The sequence below is a fragment of the Chiloscyllium punctatum genome, chromosome 14, assembly GCF_047496795.1.
Source record: "Chiloscyllium punctatum isolate Juve2018m chromosome 14, sChiPun1.3, whole genome shotgun sequence".
Lineage (NCBI taxonomy): Eukaryota > Metazoa > Chordata > Chondrichthyes > Orectolobiformes > Hemiscylliidae > Chiloscyllium > Chiloscyllium punctatum.
The window spans coordinates 7595096-7616582 of NC_092752.1; the positions used below are offsets into that span (position 1 = coordinate 7595096).

The window sequence follows — 21487 nt, forward strand, 5'->3', positions numbered from 1 at the left end:
TTTCAAGGCAGCAGTGCTAACCACTGAGCCACCGTGACACCCCAGATTGGGGCAGCTTTCACTGTTACACAAACATGAAGCAGAAGCCCTCACACAGAAGATTGGGTTTATAAACAGGAAGACTTTTAAACCCTTCCCAATGATGGATGGTCTCAGTTATTGTGACAATAAAGCTCAATAGAGCCATTGAATGCTGACACACCCACAATAACCAGAGGCCAATGTGAATTATTTATTATTGTGTTGCATACCCTCCCTGTAAGTCACACAGGATAATGATCAACGGATAAAGACAAAGAGTTAAAGTAAATTGAGGGATGGGAGTTAACTGCAGCGCTATGCCTGGTCATACTTAGTGAGGTTCCCAATCAAGACCCAACTTTACACAATGTTTAAAACTGTCCTTCAATGTCTGCCTATGCCATCAGACTGAATATGTTGAAAAGTCTTGCAATATCTCCAGTCTCTGTGCGATAATACACAAAAGCTTTTTTTCATATGAACCAAAAAGTAAGATAAACACAGCTGTCCAGGAGATAGTATTACATACATAGAAGGTCCCTTATACTGGATGGCTACTCACTTAACAGCAGCTCTTTTCATTAAAATGTAAAACACAGAACTTCTCACGGTCTTCTGCCGAAAACTCACTTTCACCCCTGAGATGGCTGTTTCCTTCGCTGGGTGACTGCTTCAGTGTAAAATCTTAAACGTATCTTCAGTACAATACAGTGGATCAGTAATCTTTAGGATTATCTCCAATATAATGTAGCGCCCATCCTACTGGACCAGACACCTTTAGTGGCACTATTTCAAATAAAGAACAGGCAAGTGACATCTGGTGTCCCAGACAATACCCCCCTCACCCCCCCCACCTTCCCCCCCCCCATCCCCGGCCTCAATAAACACAACAGGAGGGAAAAAACGCAGAATACAGAGGAACCTCGATTATCCAAAGGACACGGGCAGGGGGTATTTCATTCAGTTAATCAAATGCTGGATAATTGAATGCTGGATAACATAGTTAGCCAAGCATCGGAACTTGCGATCTTGTTCGGATAATCTGAAATTCGGTTACTCGAGTGCCGGATAATTGAGGTTCCTCTGTACCTGGGTAAAAACAATGACTGCAGATGCTGGAAACCAGATTCTGGATTAGTGGTGCTGGAAGAGCACAGCAGGTCAGGCAGCATCTGAGGAGCAGTAAAATCGACGTTTCGGGCAAAAGCCCTTCTTCAGGAATGCAGGCAGAGAACCTGAAGGGTGGAGAGGTAAATGAGATGAGGGTGGGGGTGGGGAGAAAGTAGCATAGTGTACAACAGGTGAGTGGGAGAGGGGATGAAGATGATAGGTTGGGGGGGAGGTGGAGTGAATAGGTGGAAAACTTCTTCAAGGCAGGCATCCTTGCAAGAGGATTCGCAGTAGGGTTAAAATCAATTAGGTAAAAACAATGACTGCGGATGCTGGAAACCAGATTCTGGATTAGAGGTGCTGGAAAAGCTGATAAATGAGAGGAGGGTGGGTGTGGGGAGAATGGTCAGTATCACAGTGTTGTTTGAGGAATCTTGCTGTGCAGATATTGCTCATTCTGCATTATACCAGTGACTACACTTCTATAAGTACATCACTGGTAGTTAGCACTTGAGAACATTGGATGATTGTGAACGGTTCCATATGAACACCAATCTTTCTGACTTAAAAATTACACAACACCAGGTTATAGTCCAACAGGTTTAATTGGAAGCACTAGCTTTTGGAGCGACGCTCCTTCATCAGGTGATAGTGGAGCCCTCCACTATCACCTGATGAAGGAGCGTCGCTCCGAAAGCTAGTGTGCTTCCAATTAAACCTGTTGGACTATAACCTGGTGATGTGTGATTTTTGACTTTGTACACCCCAGTCCAACACCGGCATCGCCAAATCAATCTTTCTGACAATGTTCTTAGTCTCATGGTAATTCAACTATATGCACGTGGACATGAGAAAGAATCTTGTAAAGGAAGAAAGGACCATGTGTTAGTGAAATAATTCTGGTCCAGTTCAATCCAGTTTCCAAGCAGACTCAATTCACAGCAGGAAACAATTTTACCTTTTCCAATTCCCATCACGAATGCAGTTACTGAGATAGTATACAGTATCATTAATGATATGGTCAAAGGATCAAACACAGTGTTAACGCTCAACAACATGGATTTATACAGCATGTTTAAAATGGTAAAACATCCCAAGGTATTTCACTAAGCCATATATACAGCAAAAAATCAGGACACGTGACCAAAGAACAAGTCTTATTCTCTTATATTCACTCCATTCCAATGTTCTTTAGGTTAAAAAAAAACTGACTTTGTTTGCAAATTACAGAAGCATTTTCTGGTACAAATCCACATGCACAAATCTCCTTCACTGCAAGAGTCCAAATATATCAGACTGTTGTTCATCTGGAGGATGCTACAGCAATAAAGATACAGCAAGCTCCGAATTAAAATATAAATACTGCAGATACTGAGATTCAAAGTAAAAGCAGAAAGTGTGAGAAAAATTCTGCAAGTCTGGCAGTATCTGTAGAGAGAGAAACAGAATTAACATTTTGATTTCAGTGTGATTCTTCTTTGCAATGACTCTTCAGTGAAACTGATCTGAAGAGTGATATCAGATTTGAACGGTTTACTCTGTGTTTCTCTCCACAGATACTGCCAGACCTGCTGAGTTTCTCCAGCACTTTCTGTTTTCACTCCTGAAGGTTGATGACAATTTGAATGGTGTTTGGTGACAGTGACATTCCAATGAGCACAAAAGGGTACAACTGTAGTATTTCGATCAGAGTGGTGCTGGAAAAGCACAGCAGGTCAGGCAGCTTCCAAGGAGCAGGAATAGAAGACGCTCTATTCCTGATGAAGGGTTTTGCCCGAAACGTCGATTTTCCTGCTCCTCAGATGCTGCCTGACCTGCTGTGCTTTTCCAGCACCACTCTGATCTAAACTCTGGTTTCCAGCATCTGCAAGCCTCACTTTTGCCTATAACTGTAGTATATCTGTAGCTTGTGCAAAATATCTAATGAAGAGTTGGTGACATTGTGTTAAAACCATTAGACTAGTATTCCAGTGATCTAGGCCAATGCTCTGGGAACGCAGCATTTCGTTCTTCACTACACAGGATTCAAAAACAATCTCAGCAATAGCTGTAAATAAGGAAGTTGAAGAAAGAGAGGATTGAGATGAAATTATAATGACGAGGGAAGCGTTACTGAGCAAACTGATGGAGCTGAAGGTTATTAATGTTCAGAGTTCTGATAGACTTCATCCCAGGACTCTAAAAGACAGACAAGTGAGCTAGGAGATGCACTGATGTTGATTTTCCAAAAGTTAGTTAGATCCTGGAAAAATTCCATTAGACTAGAAGGTAACAAATATTCAAAAGGTGGGGGAGGCAGAAAACAGGAACATCGACTATTTAGCTTAACGTCTGTTGAAGGGAAAATGTCAGAAGCAACCATTAAAGAGATTATAACTGGGCACTTGGAAACATTCAGGCAATTAGGAAACATTAGTAAGGCTTTGTGAAAATAAATCATTTCCAACCAATTTAGAGTCACAGAGATGTTCTGCATGGAAACACTCCCTCTGGTCTGACCAGATATCCTAAACTAATCTAATCGCATTGGTCAGCACCCGGCGCATATCCCTCCAAACCCTTCCTATTCATATACCCATCCAGATGCCTTTTAAATGTTGTAATTGTACCAGCCTCCACCACTTCCTCTGGCAGCTCATTCCATACACGCACCACACTCTGTGTGAAAAAGTTGCCCCTTAGGTCCCTTTTATATCTTTCCCCTCTCACCCTAAATCTATGCCCTCTAGTTCTGGACTCCCCCACCTCTGGGAAAATACCTTGTCTACTTAATTTATTGACATGCTTCGAAGAAATAGCATTTGCTGTGGATCAAGGGAAATCCGCTGATGTACTGCACTTGGAAGTTCCAAAGCGGTTGGAAAGATTCCATAGAAAAGGTTATCATGCAAGGTCTGAGCTCATGGTATTCAGGGTAACATACTAGCAGGGATAGAAGGTTAGGCTGGCAGAAAACAGAGGGCATGCAAAGGACTGAAGAGGATAGATTGAAGGAATTGGTCTGTTCCTCTTGCAGAGAAGACAGCGGAGAGCAAATCAGAGACAGGCTGTCAAAATCAGCAGCAGCCTGGACAGAGAAGCTGTCCACAACTAAAAGATGAGAAAGAATGAGGGGGCATGGATTTAAAGGAATATGCAAATGAAGCAAGGGTGATGTGAGAAAAACCTTTCTCACTCAGTGAGTAGTTAGGGTGTGGCGTGCACTGCTTGGAAGTGTGGTGGAGGCAGGATCAACTGGGGCATTCCAGAAGATGTTGGATGATTAAAGGATAAGGGGACAAGGTAAATGATTGGTCCCAAATGATACAGCACGGACTTTGACCCAAATGGCCTTCATCTACGACAATGAGTCCTTTTCAGATTGTCAGAATAGAATCCCCACAGTGTGGAACAGGCTTTTTGGTCCAACAAATCCACACTGACCCTCCAAAGAGCATCCCACCCAGACCTTTCCCTGTAACCCTGCATTTCCCATGGCCAATCCCTCAACCTGCACATCTTTGGACTGTGGGATGATACCAGAGCACCTGGCAGAAGCCCACACAGACACAGGGATCGCCACACAGACACTCGCCCAAGGGTAGAATCAAACCTGGGTCCCTGGTGCTGTGAGGCAGCAGTGTCAGCCACTATGCCACTCCTTGGGATGAGCAGGTCAATGCTGGGCCCTCAACATTTTCCAATTCATATCAGTGACTCTGATGAGAGGGTTGAAAGCACCATGGCAGATGTCCCCAAGGTAGATAAGGAAGTACGTTGTAAAGATGACACAATAAAGCCGCAGACTGACATAAAAATACAACTTGTTGGTGAAACTCAGTAGCATCTGTGGGCAGAAATCAGAGTTAATGTTTCGCATCCAATGACTCTTCCTCAGAACATAGTTCACCAATAATTTCTGTGTCCATTTCAGCTCTCCCGCGTCTGTCATTCTTGTTCCATATTATTGCATTTTGATACGAGTAAATTACATGAGTGGGCAAAAATACAACAGATGGAGTATAACGCGGGAAATGTGAAGTTGTTCAATTTGGCTCAAGAACTGACACAAAAAAGATACAACATCCTTTTGAGAAAGAAGTCTGCCATTCTTACCCAGTCTGGCCTACATGTATTACTGTAATATAGTTAACTCTGAAAGCACCACAAAGGTCACTCAGTTTGAGGGCAGATCGAGCAACAAATGCTGACCTTGCAAGTGATGCCCGCATCCCAGGTAAACAAAAATCTAGAAGAATGCAATGTGTGTAAAAACTTAACTCGAAAGGAAACCAATTATTCCAACCCAGGTTCACAAGTCATACGGCACCAGGTTATCGTCCAACAGGTTTATTTGAAATCACAAGCTTTTAGAGCCCTTTCACCTGACAAAAGTTTGAAATTTCAAATAAACCTGTCGGACTATAACCTGGTGTTGTGTGACTTCTGACTTTCAACATTGAGTTCAAAATTTCAGACCATTATTTCTGCCCTTTATTTTGATTACACCTTTGCCCCCATTTTTGCTTTCAACAGATCTGACCTATTTCTGCTATTAACGTTCAGCATTAACACCTGGATTTCTTCTATATCTCTTCTCTGTCACCATTAGCACTCCCTTTGCCTTCTGCTCTGGTCACCTATACCATACATTCCACTTGCTCATCCTTCCCCCCCACCACCCCTCCCCCACTTTCTCATAGGCAGACAGACTATCACTTTTCCAGATTCCTTCAGCTCAAAAGAAGGATCACTGGACTTGAAAAGTTAACTCTGTTTCTCTCTCCACAGAAGCTGTCAGACCTGTTGAGTTTCCCTAGCACTGAATCCTGAAAGTCAGAAGTCACACGCCACCCGGCTATAGTTCAACAGGTTTATTTAAAATTTTGGAGCACTGCCCCTTGGTCAGGTGAAATCACTCTGGAGCAGCACTCCGAAGCTTGTGATTTCAAATAAACCTGCTGACCTATAACCTGGTGTCATGTGACTTCTGACTTGGTACACCCCGGTCCAACACAGGAACCTCCACGTCATGGCTACAACACAGGACCTAGAGTCTGAAACAAATGTTTCAACATTGACCTCTGCATGAACAAGCATCCCAGTTTTCAATGGATTATGGACAATGAGAATTTGCCTCATTCTGCTTCTCCTCAGATATGATTCTTAATTTATGAGCTGAACAATAATACTGCCTGTATTCAAGAAAACAGGACCAGCTCACATTGACATCAAAATAACTTAATGACAACTGCAAAAGTAATACTATCCTTCAATTAGCAGGTACTGGGCGGCAGATCTTTTCATAGGTGTGGTTATCTCCTTTTAAAGTCGCAAGAAAAGTAATAATTTCCTGCAGCATCAGGTCAGTTCAGACTTGACTGGAGTATTTTGGATTGGCGATTGCTAAAGTCTGGGTCTGTTTCGCTTTGAGGCTCCTAGAAACATAATGTTCCAATCAGGACACGCATCAGTGGTTCAGACAATTCCTTTGTTATTCCAATAAATGCAGAACATTTGCACATTCAGGGAATTAAAATGCAAGGAACATGTTCATGTTTCGAAACATCAGCATGATGAACAGACTGTAAGATGGAAAAGCAAAGGCTGGTTTTAGTGAATAAGCTTTCACCCAAACCACGGTCAAGTTCCTTGGTCACAGACCTTTCATCTCTCATTTAATATGCGGAGAGAGATTTTTGCATAATACTCTGCTGAACCCAAGCTAATGAAGATAAACTTCAGGATCTGCGTATGCTGCTGCATAGTCCTCCGGTTCTCTCCCTGAATCCGTCTGCCTTTCTCTCTCTCCTTCAAACCAAGTCCTTGGCCAAGCTTTCGGTCACCTGTCCAAATATCTTTTTGTGTGTCATGACACATTCAGGTTGGCAAAGGGCCCCAGGATATTTCGCTAGACAGAAGGCGCTAGGGAATGCAACTTGGTGTTCAATTCTATCCACTGACCTTCGGCAAACAAAACTCTAGTGCAGCAATGCCGTTATCACACTTTTAACCCAGAAGACTGAAGCAAAATAAAAATCACAATGCTACAAAGCAAATACTCTCACTGAATTCTGCACTTGCTCACTCCAAACTAAATCCTTACCTGATATATCTTGCTTTCTCGATGCATACAACTGAAATCGCTTTCCCTCCACTTGCGAGTTTAGCCAATTTCAGTCACAGTAGTTTCTGTACAAAACAAGAAATATGTGTGAGTGTAAGATAAAGTGCAAGTATCCATATCGTACTTCTCAACACAACTGTCTTCACCTGTAGCTCAACATTTTTCTTCCACACTGGTCACCTTTCTGGGACACGAGCCAGCAGTACAGCTTACCCACAGGTAATGCAGGACTAGTGTGAATGAACCACTATTGTTCAGCAGTTGTGAAAGGTCATTCTGTAAACATCATTGTCTCTGTACTCAGAGTAAACCTCAAATATTTGTACCATTGTTCCTTGACAACAAGGTCATACTCAAGCTGCTCTGAAACAGATTCATGAAGCATGGCAGGATTTAATGTTAATGAGATGACTGATTAGAAATTATCCACCAGTCTCCCTGCTCGAATACGCACTGCAGTACAATTAAAATTATGCAGTCCTGTTTGATCTTTAACAGCTTGTGGTTAAGGGTGAGATATTTTGCAGTGAGTGAAGAAATGTCACTTTGCTTTTGGTTAAAAATCATACAACACCAGGTTATAGTCCGACAGGTTTATTTGGAAGCACAAGCTTTTGAAGTGTTGCTCCTTCATCAGGTACCTGTCCTGAAAGCTAGTGCTTCCAAATAAACCTGTTGGACTATAACCTGGTGTTGTATGATTTTTAACTTTGTCCACCCAGTCCAACACCAGTACCTCCACTTCATGACTTTGCTGTTAGTCACATCTAAAGTAAATTTAGATCTTATGCTTTACAATCTTTCTGGTTTGGCATTAAGTTGCAAGTTGTTCTTAATGAAGAGGCATTGCCACTGCAATGCTCTTCAAGAAAGCTCCAGTTCCTCCAACCTCCAACCCCGGTGCCCACTCCACGCCAACACTTTCTGTTGGTCAGTGTGAAGAGAATTAAAATGGTGCAATGCACAGCCCAAAACTTCAATGTGTCACCTCAGACCCCATCGTGATGTGGACATGCCGGTGTTCAATTCCCGCCTCGGGCAACTGTCTGTGTGGAGTTTGCACATTCTCCTCGTGTCTGCGCAGGTTTCCTCCCACAGTCCAAAGATGTGCAGTTTAGGTGAATTGACAGTGCTAAGTTGCCCGTAGTGTTAGGTGAAGGAGTAAATGTGGGGGAATGGGTTACTCTTCAGAGGGTCGGTGTGGACTTGTTGGGCTGAAGGGCCTGTTTCTCACACTGTAAGTAATCTAAGCTAATAGGTTTATTTGAAAGTACACTGCTCCTTCATCAGGTAGCTAGTGGGGCTGTGACTTGAAAGAAATTCTGGAAGTTACATATTAATCAACCTGAGATCTGCATCCCCTTTCTAAGTGATTAATGACTTAACAGCAATCTTGGCTTGTACGCCACTTTGATATTTTACTATAAATTCTGTGTCCTATGATCCTGTCCCACTAGCGACCTGATGAAGAAGCAGCAGTGCTCCAAAAGCTTGTACTTTCAAATCAACCTGTTGGATTATAACCTGGTGTTGTGTGATTTCTAACTTCATCCTGCTGTGGAAAGATAATTCCTTCTCGTGACCTTTGTACGTATTACGAGTCTCCATGTGCCTACAAACTGGTCCAAAATCTATTTGCCTTACAGCATAATTTTTTTTCTAGTAAGTTGATTTGCCCTTCATCTTTTAATGCCAAGAAAGTAATTCCTAGCAGTTGGGAGTTCTCATATCCACCCTTCTTATTTCAATTTATTTACCAACTGTTTACCTTCCATAGATTTTTGCATATGGATCACACTAGCTTACAAGTGCACATTTAACTTTACAGCAAAGCATTTCAACTAGTTTGTAAGTATGAATTATGGAAGAGTTATTATTTATTTAGTACACTATATGGATGTGACAGGCATGAAACTAGAAGCATATGTTTCTTTACAAAAACAGGAAGGCATCTGATGACCTCTGGCTAGTTGGAAAAGCAAAGAGCCAAAGGGGGAGATAAGGGCCAAAACAGCTGAGTCAATTGTCATATATTGGTGTTGTCAACTGTATTTGTTAAGTAACATTCTTTTTCAATCCATTGATGAATTCTAGGAGTTGGTAAGAGATGGGTTCAGTGAAGCTCAATGAGTAAGTAATAGAAAAAGTGATAGAAGGCTGGGCCTAAAGGATGAGATGATGTGAAGTAGAGAAAGCCTGCATGGAATACTAAAACTGGAAGCACCAGTTGAACCAAGTCACTTCAGTTCATATCCCTTGACTTCCAAAGTATCCAATAATCTATTGACTGTGTCTTCAACATGCTCAATGGCTGAGTGTCTACCTCTCCCTGGAGATGTTTCCTCTTGGGAGAGAGTCCAGGACCAGATGGCATCATCGCAGAATAACAGAAAGCCTATCTAAGGAATGAATTAGCTTTGTTGTCACATGTACTCAAATGAGCACACTGAAAGTTTACAAGTTACCACATACAGCACTACCTTAGGCACAAGGTACCTGGGTACAGATAGTACAAGTTGTTAGGAAAAGAAAATGGAAAAATACAGAAATAAAAACTCCAGCATTACAGATAGTAGGAATAAATGAGAAAATAGAGAAATAAAAAATTCAAAACAACAATACTTCCAACCCAGTCCATGCTGACATGTAGCCTCCAGTCCACACTGGGTCTTGGGTCTAGTCCATTCTGGGCATTGGCTCCATACTGTGCTGGGCCTTGGCTCCAGTTAATGCTGAGCCTTGGTTCCAGACCATGCTGGGCCTTGGCTCCAGTTTATGCTGGGCCTTGGCTCCAGTCTACACTGGGCCTTGACTCCAGCCTACACAGGGCCTTGACTCCAGCCTACACAGGGCCTTGACTCCAGCCTACACAGGGCCTTGACTCCAGCCTACACAGGGCCTTGACTCCAGCCTACACAGGGCCTTGGCTCCAGTCTACACTGAGCCTTAGCTCCAGACCACGCTGGGCCATGGCTCCAGTCTATGCTGGGTATTGACTCCAGTCTACACTGGCCATGGCTCCAGACTATGCTGGGCCTTCTCTCCAGTCCACCCAAGGCCTTGACTCTAGTCCACGCTAAGCCTTGGCTCCAATCTACACTGGGCCTTGACTCCAGTCTACGATGAGCCTTGAGTCCAGACCATGCTGGGCCTTGGCTCCAGTCCATACTGGACTTCTGTCCAGTCCACCCTGGGCCCTCTCTCCAGTCCACACTGGGCCTTGGCTCCAGTCTGTGATAGGTTTCATCTCGAGGCCTTGAGACTGCTCTGGAATCGCGTCAAGGCCAGAAATCCATCCTGAGGCCAAAAGACCACTTTGGGCTGCCAAGGGACCATCATGCCAGGCTGAGAAGATGCCAAGCTGGGCTGGGAGGCCATCAAGCTAGGCCAAGAAACGGACATGAGGAGGAATATTTTCTCACACAGATTAGCGAATCTGTGGAATACTTTACCACAGAGAGCTGTTGAGGTTAGGTCATTAAGCAAATTCAAGGCTGAGATAGACAGATTTTTAAACAGGAAGAGACTCAAGGATTATGGGGAAATGGTAGAAAAATGGGGTTGAGGATTATCAGATCAGCCATGATCCCATTGAATGGCAAAACAGATACAATGGGCTGAATGGCCTTCTTCTTCTCCTATGTCTTATGGCCCTATGATCGAGAATTTATGGTAGAGAATCAATCACTTATTCTATGACTATGGCCCTGAGTTCTAGTTTTTTTCAAAGGAAGCACCCTCCCTCCCAGTATCTGCTCTGTGAAGCTCTCCAAGAATTTATAGGATTCAGTTGGATCACCTCTCATTCTTCTGAACTCTGGGAAAACAGACCACTTGATTGCTCCTCACCAGTACATCCTCTCATCCCAGTTGTCAGTCCAGAGAACCTTCACGATATTAGGGACCATGGTGGAACGTGGGCAGAAGATTAACAATGTTCTGATTGTAGTTGAACAGCAGATCCTATTTGAAGAGTAACATGTCCTACTGCTGCCCCAAGCCCCTATGCCCTTTGCTGCACATTCTACATGTTATAGGTCTAGGAAGTTTACTCTGATTTCTCTTTCTGCTGCAGTTAACTCCTTCATTTTTGATGCCAATATCTATCCCTTGAAAGTAATTTCCTGTGGTTTGCTAACACACCTGCCGGCAGCTAACTCCTCACTGAGCAGGGATTGAATGCCGCGCCATCTCACCCACGGTGCCAGCGCAGTGCTCTGGCATTTCATTCCCCCTCCTGAATTTCCATCAGCTCTATAAATAACCCAAAAGGATTACTGTGAAATGCCAAAGCATACAAACCCAAAACACCAACTTCTCCATTTTCTGCACACATACTGTCTAACTTGTGAAATATATTTTTTTCGTCTTATTTCAGGTTTCCAATGTGTTGCTGAGCATGGAGATTTGCTTAGGTAGCAAGCATTGTACAGTATAGCCTGAGCTTTTCATATGAGCTTCATGTCCCTTGTTCAGAACGAAAAGGAAGATTAGCCTTAATCCATGTCCGAGTGTTAGCTGCTCACAGGGAGAGCATTGGGCCAGTCATGGTTCTGTCAAACAGTCACTGTGGTAAAAACAATGACTGCAGATGCTGGAAAGCAAATACTGGATTAGTGGTGCTGGAAGAGCACAGCAGTTCAGGCAGCATCCAACAAGCAGCGAAATGGACATTTCGGGCAAAAGCCCTTATTCCTGATGAAGGGCTTTTGCCCGAAATGTCGATTTCGCTGCTCGTTGGATGCTGTCTGAACTGCTGTGCTCTTCCAGCACCACTAATCCAGTACAAACAGTCACTGTGCTGACTCTAAGACCTTGAGTGATGTATTCTGAACTCATGGCAATATTTCTGGCCTTGAAACCTAATTTAAGAACAGCGAGCTTGGTATTGGGTTGTAGCAGCTTAGAAAAATGCACTTTCTGCTCGTGAAATTTGTGACTTCTATGTGAATTCAAGAAATCTCAATCACGGTTACCTCACCATTTTTGGGGATGTACCATCTGACAGTAAGGATTGTATTTAGCACCTTAAGGCAGTCCACTGTATTTTGTATGGGTTTAGGATCCCGGAGCAACCTCGAGACGATGCCTTGGGACTACTCCTCACTAAACATAAATAGCACAGTGTGGATTTAGAATAGAACAGGATAGGTTAGACATGTGAGTGTGAGGTAAGACAGGTAGACTCACAAGAGCACATGAACATGAATACAGTAAGAAGGTAGATTTGGCCTTACCTAATGAAACTATAAGTCAGAGCATGAGTATCGTGTCTCGGAGTGCAGAATACTTTGTTTGAACCAGCACCTTATGAACCTTCCCACCAATCTCTGGATGCAACACATCATCCTCTGACATTTCACCACCTACAGTCAGACTCCAACACCAGATATATATTTCCCTCCCCACCCCTTTCAGCATTCCGCAGAGACCAGCCCCCCATTAGGTCCACGCCCCCCACCAACCCACCCTCTGTTTCCGGCATCTTCCCTTGATATCGCAAGAGGTGTAAAACCTGCGCCCACACCTCTCCCCTCACTTCCATCCAAGGTCCCAAAGGATCCTTCCACATCAGGCAAAGATTTTCCTGCACATCCAAACACCTCATCTACTGTGTCCGTTGCTCTCGATGTTGTCTCCTCTACATTGGGGATCCAGGACACCAACTCATGGAACATTTCAGGGAACATCTCTAGGACACACGCACCAGACAACACCACCGCCCTGTGGCTGAACACTTCAACACCCCCTCCCAGTCTGCCATGGACATGCCTGGGCCTCCTCCACCCCCCAAACCCAAGCCATCCGAAATCTTGAGGAAGAATGCCTCATCTTCCACCTTGGGACCCTCCAACCACACGAATCAATGCCAATTTCACCAGTTTCCTCACCTCCCCTCCCCAACCATATCCCAGATCCAACCCTCCAATTCAGCACCACTCTCTTGAACTGTCTTACCTGTCAATTTTCCTTCCAACCTATCCGCTCCACCCTCCGCTCCAACCTATCACCATCACCCCCACCCCATCTTCATCTATCTATCGTATTCCTAGCTACATTCCCCCAGCGCCACCCCTCGTCCATTTATCTCTCACCCTCCTTGGGCCTCCCCACACATTCCTGATAAAGAGCTTATGTTCGAAACGTTGATTCTCCTGCTCCTCAGATGCTGCCTGACCTGTTGTGCTTTTCCAGCACCACTCCTTTGACTCTGATTTCCAGCATTTGCAGTGTCCACTTTCTCCTACCTTATGAACTGGCCCTGTCAATAAATCAGCAAAAAGTATTTCCTTCAAGCACCAGAAGTTTACTCTATTTTTGCGATCTCCACATAGTCAGCTGAGAGTGCAAATGAGAAGGTTGTTTGCCTGTAAGTCTTATTTAAGGCAAAGTTGCATTCTTACTGAAGTGATTTATGCTGTAAATAAAGTGCAGCAATGATTTGTATAGCCCCTGCATTATGTTTCTATTACTGAGTGTGTGTTTTTACATTGATTATGTGGACCTCATGATCAACCGAAATATCTGATCAACAGGCACACTCCTGGTCCCATAGTGCCGGTTAATAGAAAGTTTGTTGTCCTACATATTAATGGACAACAAGTCATATTACATTGAAGCATAAGCCCAAAGTCAGTTCTTGCCTTCTCCTCAACCACCAAACTCGTGATGTGGTGTCAAACCACATGAAGAAAGACATCACAAATCACCATTTATTGTTATTGCAGAAATTCTTTCAAGTCGACTAGTGATGGTAGTTCATGTCAGCAAGGGAGGATTCACGGCTTGGAATGGCTGGACAAGGGATGAATGCTACTCACAAGAGTCTCATTGGACGAACAAATAACATAACAGGGATTGCATTTTTCTGATCTCATTAGTCATTAGTCATAATTTGCTTCACTTGCTGCAGATTGAGTCTTGCCTGGCAAATTTACAAAACAGTATCTTAAATGAGCTTTCAAGGCCAGAAAAATTATCAGTTGGAATTAGATCCCACAAGATCACACTGTTCATGGCTGAGAGAGGGCTACATCACTGGGGCTTCTTATTGTGCACTCATCAGAACAAATACACGAGTGCCAAATTCCCATGCAAAATCCAGCCAATCAGAGTCAACATGCCAATCAATCAGAACTCTTTTCACCTGTAATGATGGTCATTGGAAAGTTTGAAATTCTTGCCTTTGTACAAATGAATGCAAGTTGAAAAGCTTGAATAATGTATCTCCTTTTCCTGCAATATCCAAGTTCTGTGTTAGCAAGTGACTGCTCATGGTGTTCCTTTAACCAATAACCATAGATGATTACGAGGACTGCTCCTCCATTGTAGTCTTTCACACAAGAGAATTGGGAGAATCAAAGTGAACAAAGGATACAGTCTGACATTATCCCAACAATGATCTCTATGGCCACAGAAAAAACAAGGGTGAACACTAAGCGGATGATTGTGCCACTATTGTTCATCAGCATTTTGACAACATTTTAGACTGAGTTACTTTCCCAGAGGATCTCCCATTATGTAAAGGTAGACCTATAGATCCAATCATCAGGCCAATAAACCCAGCTCTTACCATTACAGCAAGTGCTAGGAAAACTCAGCAGGTCTGACAGCTTCTGTGGAGAGAGAGAAACAGTTAACATTTCAAATCTTAGTGATCCTTCTTTGGAGCTGAAGGAATCTAGAAAAGTGATAGTATGTCTGCTATTGAGAAAGGGGGGAAGGATGAGCAAGTGGAATAGATGGTAAAGGTGACCAGAGCAGAAGGCAAAGGGAGTGCTAATGGTGACAGACAAGAGATATAGAAGAAGACAGGTGTTAATGCTGAATGTTAATAACAGAAAATAAGTCAGATCTGTTAAAAGCAAATATGGGGGCAAAGATGTAATCAAAATAAAGGGCAGAAATAATGGTCTGAAATTGTTGAACTCAGTATCGAATCCTGAAAGTCAGAAGTCACACAACACCAGGTTATAATCGAACAGGTTTATTTGACATCACAAGCTTTCAGAGCACTGCTCCTTCGTCAGGTGAAGTCGCTGCAGAGCAGTGCTCCGAATGCTTGCGATGTCAAATAAACCTGTGGGACTATAACCTGGTGTCATATGACTTCTGATCTTGTCCATCACAGTCCAACTTTGGCACCTCCACATCATGGAATCCTGAAAGCTGTGAAATGCCTAAGCGGAAAATGAGGTGATATTCCTTCAGCTGGTGTTGGGCTTCACGACAGAACACCGAAGAGAGAAACGTTAGGACGATACAGCAAGGTGGTTCACTGAAGTGGCAAGCAAGTGGAAACTTGGGATCATTATTGTGGGACAGAGCAGAGTGTTGTGGAAAGCAGACACTCAATCTACACTTGGTTTCTCCAAAGTAGAGGAGACCACACTGTGAGAGGCAAATGTAACAGACCAGTTGAAACAAGTACAGGTAAATCGTTGCTTCATCTGGAAGCTGTGGTTGGGGCTTTCGACAGAGAAGCAGTAAAAGGGTAGTGATACATCTTCTGTAATTGGATGGGAAGGTGCCATGGGGTGGTGGGGAGGGACTGGTGGGGCAAGGTCAATGAAGAGGTGTTGGGTGTCACAGAGGGAACGGTTCCTGTGGAAAGCATGACATGAGGTTAGATAGGAAAATGCGTTTGGTTGTGGATTGACTAGCAAAGTGCAAAATCACGTGTGCTCTGAGACCAAATGTCTCACCAAAAAGATCTTGAAGAATTAGCCCTTTCAATATTTTAATTCAAATCCGTGAGTATTCTGGCTCACAGAGTTAAAGATCCCTTCATTGTCATTAATTACAGACCATCTTCTGTTTAATTATTAAAGACTATTCTCTCTGCCAATAGAGTTTGCAAGCCACAACAGAAATGTGATGCTGCCTGAAAGCTGCAGAAAAGACATGAATCATTGGATACAACAGCAAACAAGGAGAAGGCAGATGAATTGTTGTTTCATGCAAGGGATCTGGAATATAACAGTGAGTATGTTTTGCCACAGTTGTACAGGGCACCAGCGAGACCACCTCAATAGTACTGTGTGCAGTTTCACCTCTTAAGAAACAACATAATCATATTAAAAATATGATGTGGAGGTGCTGGTATTGGACTGGGGTGGGCAAAGTTAAAAATCACACCACACCAGGTTATAGTCCAACAGGTTTAACTGGAAGTAAAAGTTTTCAGAGTGCTGCTTCTTCATCAGGTAGCTACCTGATGAAGGAGCGGTGCTCTGAAAGCTAGTGCTTCCAAATAAACCTGTTGGACTATAACCTGGTGTTGTGTGATTTTCAACATTAAAAGTAGTTCATAAAAGGTTCAACCAACTGATTCCTGGGTTGGAACAGTTGCCTTATGAGAAAAGACTAGATTGGCTATGCCTGTATCCATTGCAGTTTGAAAGAATGAGTGTGATCTTACTAAAATGAGCAACATTCGAAAGGGACCTACTAGGAGGGTACTGAAATGATCTTTCCCCTTTAGGAGAGGCTTGAACCAGGGGAAATTGTCAAAACCAGGGATTTCCCATTTAAAACAAAAATTAGTCATAGACTCATAGAGATGTACAACATGGAAACAGACCCTTCAGTCCAACCCGTCCATGCCAACCAGATATCCCAACCCAATCTGGTCCCACCTGCCAGCACCTGGCCCATACCCCTCCAAACCTTTCCTATTCATACACCCATCCAAATGCCTTTTAAATGAGGGGAAATCTCTTCCTGCAGAGGGTCATGAATTTGTGGAGACAGAGTTGTTGGATTTTTTTATGATAGAGCTAGACAGATTATTGATTAGGCAAAAGTGGGCACTGCAGATGCTGGAGATTAGAGTTAAGATTCCTGATGGAGGGCTTTTGCCCGAAACGACGATTTTCCTGCTCCTCGGATGCTGCCTGACCTGCTGTGCTTTTCCAGCACCACTCTAATCTCGAGATTATTGATAAGCATGGGATTCAAAGGAGGAAAGTGAAGTCAAGACTATAATCAGATTAGCCATGATTTTTAAAAAGGTAGAATAAGATCATGGGGCTAAGTAGCCTACTCCTGCTCCTTATTCATATGTCCAGATGTATGCAGGTGTGTATGAAGAAACAGTTCTTGATGGCACCCCTGAATGGACTGCCTCCACTTTTAAGGTTATAACCTTTGTTCTGGATACTTTTGGAAATGCTTTCTTGCTATATAATTTTAATAATCAATATCCTTTCTACTAATATCTTTTCCCGCCTCAGGCGACTCTCTGTGTGGAATTTGCATGTTCTCCCCGTGTCTGCGTGGGTTTCCTCCGGGTGCTCCGGTTTCCTCCCACAATCCAAAAATGTGCAGGTCAGGTGAATTGGCCATGCTAAAATTGCCCATAGTGTTAGGTGAAGGGGTAAATGTAGGAGTATGGGTTTGGGTGGTATACGCTTCGGCGGGTCGGTGTGGACTTGTTGGGCCGAAGGGCCTGTTTCCACACTGTAAGTAATCTAATCTAATATAATCTAAGCCACTGCTTAATTCTCTACATACTTCCACCCTTAGCCCTTTTAACCCATGTCTCATCTGAGAAATCTTTCCGATATGTTCTTCCAAGATGTGGTGCAAGAACTGTCTGTAGATGGGTTTGAGCTAAAGGGAGAGGCTGAATAGGCTGGAGTTGCTTTCCCTACAGCATTGGGACATGAGGGGTGACCGTATAGAGGTTTATAAAATCATGAGGGGTATGGATAGGATAAATAGGCAAGGTCTTTTCCCTGGGGTGGAGGAGTCCAGAACTAGAGGGCATAGGTTTATGGTGAGAGGGGAAAGATTTAAAAGGGATCTCAGGAGTAACTTTTTCACGCAGAGAGTGGTGCAGGTAGGAATGAGTTGCCAGTAGAGGCTGGTACAGTTACAACATTTAAAAGACATCTGGATGGGTATATGAATAGAAAGGGTTGAGAGGAATATGGGCCAACTGTTGGAAAATGGGGCTAGATTTATTAAGGATATCTGGTAGGCATTGAAGATTGTACCAAAAAGTCTGTTTCTGTACTGTACATCTCTATGACGCTGTGACTCTATATGCATGTCCAACAGACTGTGCAGCCAAGGAGAGCATCCACCAGGATCCCTACCTGCCACACATTGGCATTGACTGAGGGCCGGTCTCACATGGTTCAGCCTCTGGTCAGTAGCTTCACTCTAATCAAATATAAATCGGAGAGCTCTAACTTTGTGGAGGCTTTTGAACAATTACCAATGCAATATGAGCCAGTGCTGGGGTTTGAGAACCCCTGTCACATTACTGCGCATTATTGATGCTGCACTTTATTAATTCCCCTGCAAAGATATTTCAGCCTGGTGCAGATCCAACACCAAGGTTGAGTGAGATAGGGGATTGTGTCTGAGTTCTGGTTTTCAAACTCTCACCAACATCAGACTGGAAGTCAAGCAGTCTGTCATCATTCCATTAAAAAGCTCCCCAGTGACGCTGGCTGTCATTACGTTTGAGTTATCATTACACACTGCCTTTGCAGAAGTCTTCAAAGTGGTATAACGAGGCACTGTGTGAGGTAAATGTGCTATTTGTTATAACATAAAGCACAATCTGATAAAAGTCTTGAAATGAGTCCTATGGATTTCTGACTGATGTGAAGCAGTGGGTTAGACCGAGTGAGTGGGTGTGGTGCAGTGGGGGTGGAAGGAGGAGGCGAGTTCTCTATTGAAATGTTGCTTGAGTGCAAATCCTACCTCCTCAATTAGTCATGCTAAAGAATTCTCTTCCTGCTAGAAACACAAATAAAGCCAATTTCCATTTTTTAAACACACAAAATTACATTTGAAGCAATGGCTCAGGTCACCTGTGTTATTGGTTCTACGGAGGCAGTCACAACTATTTTTTGAAAAGCTATATTACATCACACAACTCCAGGGCATTCCTCCTGTTGCCAATAGTCAGAACGCTGTCCTGGTATTTGTTTATTCAGCTGTCCAGAATTGAAATGTTTGGTATTTGTAGAGACACTATCCAACTGTATATCTCTATTCCCCCACGATCGCCTCAGTGAGAGGGCAGATGGGTGCAGGAAAGAGTTGACCTGACAGACAATCTAGGACATAGCTCCTGAAATTTCCTACTTATATTCACGGCACAAGATCATTCTACTTTTATAGTTGAGTCAACTTTACAATGGAAACTGTGCAAACTATAATCTCTTGCGACCTCTTCCGTCAGGCAGAAGATACAGAAGCTTAAACACACGTACCAACAGGTTCAAGAACAGATTCTTCTCGGCTGTTATTAGACTGCTGAATGGACCTCAGATTTCTAATTTTTGTGCACCTTCCTTGCAGCTGTAACTTTGTATTGATCACTCTGTTCAATCACCTCTGATCTTTGTATGGTATGATCTGTTTTACTGCATGCAGAACAAAACTTTTCACTGTAGCTAGGTACATGTGACAACAATAAATCAAACCAAATCAAATCTACTGTGCTGGTGAGCCACGTTATTTGTCCTATGACCAACACTCTGATTAGCCCTTTGCCGAATACTTCCTGCGATACAATGGAACAGACTGATTTGCACATCCCCATTATATATTGTCTGTGAGGTGGCTCATAATTTTTATTTGTTTGCATTTGGTATGGATTCTGAACTGATGCAGTTTAATAAGGAAATTAATTAACTTGTGCTTTTGGAATGGGTGGGGTAGAAAGGCAGGATTATTCTAAACCTGAGTAAGAATCTGTGCAGCAAATTCATGGGATTATCATTTATTTAGAAGGTGATATTTCTGGGCAATTGCACACACACAGTCCAGTCTGTGCACCACCACACTGTTTGAGGGATACCCTGTCTTGCCTGACCCTCGTGGTATCTTCTCCTTGGTTGTTACCATTTCTGTCCTCCCCTGCCCTTTCTGTCTACCCCACCTTCTCCCACTTTATCACAGCTGACAATGGGGCATCACAGTCTCAAAAATAGAAATTGCTGGAAAAACTCAGCAGGTCTGGCAGCATCTCTGGAGAGAAAGTAGAGTTAACATTTTGGGTTCAATGATACTTGGTTAAAATGCGACCAGAAATGTTAACTGTTTCTCTCTCTACAGATGCTATCAAACCTGCAGAGTTTGTCCAGCAATTTCTTTTCGTGTTGCGGATTTCTAATTTACGCAGTTCTTTGGGTTTTTCTGTTTAATGCACATCGCAGTTTAGTTGCCTTACATTCCTTTATCCTGTAATTGGTCATGTCAATATTTGTGCTCTCCAATATATTTCTCTCTATCCATCCCTCTTGTATCTGTCCAGAGTAGTTCACAGTCCCACTCCATCAGCTCTCCCATCCCAATCCCACCCTGAGCAGTAAGCGGAACTTTCTCTGAGCACTATCGCCCTCTTACTTATTCTTACTCTACTTTCTACTAAAAATAGAGAGAATGGAGATGAAGGTGAGGGAACAAACATGGCAACTGCAAACAAAACTTGGGTGGCATGATGGCTCAGTGGTTAGCACTGCTGCCTCACAATGCCAGGGAGCTGGGTTTGAATCCACCCTTGGGTGAAGTTTGCACATTCTCCCCATGCCTGCGTGGGTTTCCTCCCACAGTCCAAAGATGTGCAGGTCAGGTGGATTAGCCATGCTAAATTACCCATAGTATCCAAGAATATGCAGGCTAAGTGGATTAGCCATGGAAAATGGGGGGTTGGGGTGGGTCTGGGTAGGATGCTCTTTCAAGGTCTGGTGTGGAATCAATGGGTCAAATGGCCTGATTCCACACTGTAGGGATTCTCTGATAAGACATAAAATAAAAGGTGGGGAAATAAAAGTAGTTAAGGTGATGATTTGAAAGCAATAATTAAATTTAGATGAATCAAGGGAATAGAGATATAAAACTGGAAGCTATTTTGTCATTACCTTCCTCCTTAATTTTATGTATATGCTGCTTGCTTGATTTATTACGCTAGTTCTGGGAATGCAAACACTCCTTTATTTGAACGGTACGTTGGTATTGGGAAGTCCCATGTTATTGAGCTGAAACGTTAACTCTTTCTTTCTCCACACATGCTGCCAAATCCGATGAGTGTTTCAAAAATGCTGGTATTAATGTGCCTAATCTGTAGGAAAAGACTCTGTCATTACTGGGAACCTTCGATATTGTTGCAGCTCTCAAATTAGCAGAAGCTTGGCTGAGTTGGACATCACTGCAGGACACACTGATACATGTGATGCATGGATGTGCAGATGATATCTTAGTCAGGTTACCTCTCAAAAGGGAGAG

General features: G+C 43.2%; 1 protein-coding gene across 4 annotated transcripts in view; it reads right to left on the reverse strand.

Moving 5' to 3' along the window:
- Positions 1 to 21487, reverse strand: part of bmpr1ba (bone morphogenetic protein receptor, type IBa) — a 504601-nt gene that overhangs the window by 342641 nt on the left and 140473 nt on the right. For all 4 annotated transcript variants that reach the window (XM_072583837.1, XM_072583834.1, XM_072583835.1 and 1 more), the window contains exon 2: positions 7217 to 7302. The gene's annotated coding sequence lies outside the window, so the exon portion shown is untranslated. The remainder of the gene's footprint in view (positions 1 to 7216; positions 7303 to 21487) is intronic.